Source organism: Hyposmocoma kahamanoa, unplaced genomic scaffold (assembly GCF_003589595.1).
Source record: "Hyposmocoma kahamanoa isolate Upper Pololo Valley unplaced genomic scaffold, ASM358959v1 129, whole genome shotgun sequence".
NCBI classification, from domain to species: Eukaryota; Metazoa; Arthropoda; class Insecta; order Lepidoptera; family Cosmopterigidae; genus Hyposmocoma; species Hyposmocoma kahamanoa.
This window is the reverse complement of record NW_020653460.1, coordinates 2,094,943-2,101,131: the sequence shown is the minus strand read 5'-3', so window position 1 is coordinate 2,101,131 and position 6,189 is coordinate 2,094,943.

Below are 6,189 nucleotides of genomic sequence, written 5' to 3'. Positions count from 1 at the left end.
TAACGTGCGATTTTTTCCGCGGGTTCTTCAGGAACAACAGTTCAAAGACGTTTGATGCAATATTCGAATTGTGTTTGCAGAAATAGTAGAGGAAACCACGGAGCATGACTGCAAAAGTTTTCCGTGTATTGTTGCGCACGAAGGAAAAACAAGAAATGAAAGATGTAACACCTTAGAACTATGCGAGATCGCGAACAAATCGGGGTTAAGAATCTAATAGATGTGGTTACCTGTAATGCCATCCTTATGATAACTAACGCATTCGCATTTCGGTAATGTTCAAGTTACTAAGACCTAAAGTTTTTTTGCTAAGTACCTAGTAAAAAATACAATAACGCTAATTTTGCTTAGCTAACTGAAATTAAATAAGATATAAAAAATATTAGAGGGGGTTGTAGATCTCGTTTTACGATCGAGTATATAACCAGAAATAGAGACGAAATGTCATTTAATTTGTTTGAAAACTATTCTGCCAAATCATTACGGTGACAACTAAATTACACTTGTCAATGACATATCAATAATGGTAATATATAGAGTTTAAAACACGTTTAATAACGTTTTTCATTAGTCTTATGTATTATTAGCATTGTTCCGTCACTTTTTATAGTCAAACACATTTTTAATAGGTATTTGTTTTAGTTATCAAACAAATAAAAAATAAACAAGATCGACGAATTTAAAATTGCCCCACTGTAAGAAATCGGTGAAAAATTCCTAGGTTCACCAGCTTTGAACTGAATGCTCTCCGCGATGCACAGTCGTTTGCTGAGTTTCCCCTGCAATTGGACGTAGTTAAACAAAAAGGATCCAATGCATATCCAGTCACTTTCGAGATATGGCAGTTTGAAGTTTAAAAGTGTTTCTGTTAACTCTTGTTTTATTTTCAAAACTTATAGTGTTATGTAACTCCAGAGACATTTATTAATGTTTATATGTTGGATTTTTGCTGATCTAAGAGGTTAGACTTTAGGACCCGTTTGGTACCTACATACATATAACTCATTTTTTGATAATTTTATGGATTGGATCCTTTTTGCTGTTAAATACGTCCAATTTTGTGTAGGAATACAGCTCGTGTGATACGTAGGTAACGTTTAAAAATATTGTAACGTAATAATATCATTACGTATTTTTCTAACGGCTATTCTGGTATTTTATAAACTCTACGACAAGTTATGGGTCGTTTCCACGCATTATGATTTTTGACAACTACTTTATATCTCGCTTTACGTTAATAACTCAATTTTGCATGAAACTATATAGCATAACAGACAATTTTTTTGGTTAATATTATTTCAAAATTTGTGAAATATAGTTTGAGAGTCTCCTTGATTTGTGGATTCTGGGATCCTTGGCCGAGAATCATATGTAAATTGCACACGTAGACACCGAAAAGTGGCAAATAGACCGAAAGACCGCTGGTGGCGCGAAAAAGACAACCAATCTGACATCTATTTGACAGACGTCAGTCTATGGTCAAGGAGACGCGCTATAGAAAGAATTTAAAACAAATCTATTATTTTTGGATTAGATATAATAATTAGTTTATGAAATATAGGCCCACTGCTGGGCACAATGAAAAGGCTTGGGCTATAGTTTCCACACGAGACCGATGGAGTTGGGAACTTCACACACATAATTGGAAGCTATAGCACAGGTTTCGCTAGTTTTAAGGTCGTATTCCAGAACTCTACTCAATGCTCAAGTCAGGACTTGAGCAGACTTGAGTATGATTTCAAGCACTGGAAATACGACCCTAATGGCAAGGATTTGAGTATGATTTTCAGTGCTTTAAATCGTACTCTAGTCCTGACTTGAGCATTCAGTTCTGGAATACGACCCTTAGATTCCAGCGCCCTCGTAAACTAAATCACGAATACAACTAGTACTTATTAATGTATGAAACAAGATTAGCAGCGGTAGAGCTCTATGTGAAAGAGTTCGTCCAGGGCAGTACTGTCACCTTACCTATTTCTGCCGCCAAGCAGTAATGTGAGCTTTACTGCGTTCCCGTTTGGAAGGGTGCTGGTGAAATTACAGGCACATGGGACTTCTCAACTTTTGTCTTAGGGTGATGGGTGCAGTGGCAGTCACCCTAAGATCTTTGCGATTTAAAACTCTAAGTGTCAGTTCAACTTTTTTTTCTTTTTTTTTATTAGACAACAACACATACGTTGCTCTGATCCCAAAGTAAGTAGCTAAAGCACTTGTGTTATGAAAATCAGAAACAACAACGGTACCACAAACACCCAGACCCGAGACAATATAGAAAAGTTAGTTTTCTACACTGACCCGGCCGGGGATCGAACCACGGACCTCAGATATGGCGCACCTTGAAAACCGGTGTTCAAGCCACTCGACCACGGAGGCCGTCAACTGTTATGCATAGGCGTGTCGTTTACCACCAGGTGCACGACTTGTTCGTCCCTGTCACTTGATGCTTAGACCTTTTCTTCTCTCTATATTATTGCGTGGTAGTGTGTAAGCATCATCAAACCATTCAAGTGTCCCATTGCTGGGCACGGGCCTTCTCTCAGACGAGGGTTTAGGCCATAGTCCGGCGCGCTGGCCCAATGCGGATTGGGGACTTTACACGTTTTCCTAGGGTGGTGAAGTTTCTTCGACATGCAGATTTAATTATGATGTTCTCCTTCACCGAAAAGCTCATAGTAAATTACGTTTTATATTTCGCACGTAGGTACAGTACAGTTGCAGTGCCGATGCAGTTTTTAGTAAGTATTCTCACAATAGCGATACGCGATTGCGAATGATTTCAATATTCGCCTCGTTAGTAATTACTAAATCTGTCATTCGAATGACAAATTAGTAACCTACTAATTTTCGTCTTTCAATGATCCAATACACTACAAATCCATAAGTTCCATAGAGCACAACGATACTCGTGATCAGTTCTCTCTGAACTTTCTCTGACATATTATAGTACAAGTATAAATACCGTAAATGTGTCGGGTACAGGGAGCTTTTGATATGGACATGGCGAATGATCTGGTGGAATTCCGACATAAGAATCATTCGACTAGTGCATCCGACCGAATGGCAGGGGGATTCGGTATCGGTAATCATTCGACTCGAGTGGAATGATTGCGCCTGGATCCTGGATTCGACTTAGGCGAATGATTTATCCATTCGAATGATTAGTATTAGTAACTAGAGGTGGGCGTTTTTGCTTTTTAAAATGCTTATTTACATAAGCACGCTTTTTAATTTAAGCGTAAGCGTTGGTCAGTTCAATACTCAACAATTTGATTTTTTACAACACATGTTATGTTTCAAGTCCCGCCATTTATGCTTCCTAAACAAATGAATTCGTCAATGTGAATAATAATTTTATAAGTAAAAATAAAACACGTGTTTTACAAATAAACTTAATTATCTTAATACTTTTTGTGGTCTACTCTTGCTTTTCGCTATAAACACAACCTTAAAAATTTATTTATTAACTAGGTTATTGATGTTGTTGCAAGCTCGCATCAGAAACGAATTCTTTCTGTAATTGGTTGAAGCTATAGGTATGTCAAATACTTTGTTAACCCTGAAATTACGTGTGGGAGTCAAAAAGTTGAGTTTTTTATAGTAATTCGTGACAATCAATTATATTTTGAGAAATTTTTAGAACATATGCGCAATCGGCTATTTGACGACGCATGTAGAGGGGAAGAATATGATGAATTTTACAAATGTGCAGGTAATCATTATTATGATATTGTCGCTTAGTTCGGAAACATAAAAAACTAATCAATCTTTTTTGAATACGTTCTATACGCGAAATGTACACCTCATATGGCGAGTTCCAGATCTGTGACGCGTATTCGAGAATACTGCGAACAAACGTACAATACAAGATTTTAACTGTCTTAATATCCCGAAACTCACTAGACCGACGCATTATAAACCCCAGCGCACGTGATGCTTTGGTCACCATTCTGTCAATGTGCGCATCAAACAAAAGTTTATTGTCGAATGTGACACCCAAATCACTAACTATGTTTTCTCGTTTAAGTACCTGGCCGCCAAGTTTATAATTAAAGACTAAGAGATTGTTTTTGCGACTGTAGGTTAAGGTTGGTTGGTTGGTAGGTTAATTTTGAAGGGTAAGGGTGCTGGAGAATTACAGGCACATGGGACTTGTCAACTTGTGTCTCAGAGCTTTAAAGCTCTGAGTGGCGCTGCATTTGTTATGCACCGGCATGTAGCTTACCATCGGGCGCGCGACTAGTTCGTCCCATCACTTGATATTATAAAAAAAAAATTTGGGTGTAATTTGTGGTTGTCTATGGGTATACACCGCTATGGCGCCCGCAACACAGGGTTTCCATAGTGCGGGGCTCTGAGTGTCTGTGTTGTTTATTTAAGAAAAGCATATCATAGATAGAGCATAGCATATCCTATAAAAGTGCAGTAGAGCTCCTTGTGAAAGAGTTCAGCAAAGGAAGTACTGCCACCTTACCTCTATCCACCGCCAAGCAGTAATGTCAGTATCACTGCGTTCAGGTTTTGAAGTGAATAAGCATAGTACGTGTAGAATAAGAACAATTAGGGCAACTCCCGTCTTCTGTTTGGCGCATCAATACCTAAACTTTACTGGAAGCGTAGGGTTGCCACATTATATTATTTTAGTTGTGCCTAGAGTGTTTTCGTCCTACATTGCAATGACCTTTGTCAAATGCAATACGTACATTAACTGACTTTTTTATCCCATTTTTATGGCACTGGTATGTCGATTATGGGATTACGGTTACGAAATAACAATGCGTGCGAGTGCCTGCGAGTGCGCGCGAGTGCTTGTGAGTGGGCGAGAGTGCGTGCGAGTGAGAGTGCCAGCAAAACACACAACACCTATAAAAAATCCTTCGATCCAGCTCGATTCGAACCAGCTTCTAGCAAACCGTGCTAGACGCTATGGCAACTAAGCAACGAAACGAACCAGCGGATCTTACAAATTTTGTATGTGATGGCAAATGTGCTTGTTGCAGATCTTTGGTTTTAGTTTTTAACGACTTATTTGCCGTAGCGCCATCTATGAGAAATCTATTTATTCACTCAGCCAGGTTCTTTTACAGCTACCAGCAGCTGAATAGAGATGTCGCTTTAAGAATTGTAATTAAGTTTATTGAATAACAGAATGTTTGGTTACCATGATATTCAATGATTTTTTTGTGATATTACTTTGTTTGTTTGTTATAATTATTAATACAAAGATCGAAAAACCGTGTCATCTAGCAAACCGTGTTAGACGCTATGTCAACTAAGCACAATTTGTTAGAAGACGCTGGTTCGAATCCGGCCGGATCGAAGGAATTTTTCGTAGTGTTCGATCTTTGTATTAATAATTATAACAAACTAGTTGAGTAATTTTAAAATTTAAAATAATTAAATTAAATTTTACATAATTGAATATCACAGGCTGAAACATCCAGCCCCCGTAGTATGGCTACGCAAATTAGTTGCGACGCGCGCGATAAAATTGGAATAAGCGCGCGCTATTGGCTGTCTCAATCAGATCTAATTTAGATAGCCAATAGCGCGCGTTTATTTCAATTTTATCGCGCGCATCGCGACTTTCATGCGTGACATGCTACGTGGGCTGACATTCAATAAAATTACTTAAGGCTGCAACAAGTGACAGATTGCCGAATTAGGCTCTTTATTAAATTAAATTCCTGACCAATAATCACAAAAAAATATATCATTGCTAGTAGTCCTTAAATAATTTAATGTATTGAGCAAAACTACAATTTATTAAGCTCTTTTTACGAAATAAAGTTTACAGTTACGTCCTTCAAATTGAATAAAAAGCAATTTCTCTTTACATGTAAACATCCGCTGTTTATAAAATTTACATGAAAAAATAGATAATTTAATTTCAAACAGAATGTATTGTTCACTTTTTTTTGAAAAAATTAATTCCTTCCCACTCGCGAGGTCTGCGCAGGCTTTGCGACGGGTGGAATGCGCGTGTGTTTTTGAGCGGGTTTATGCCACAAAAAGTTGCTGTTTTTAATTAATTTTACTTGTGTTTGTGTTAAATTTAATAAGTATATATATATATATATATATATATATATTTGAATTTGTTTTTATATTTTAGATTTTATAAATTAGTTATTTCGTTATATTTATCTTTTTTAATAACTACCAAAGACTAGACAATATAGATATGCCGAA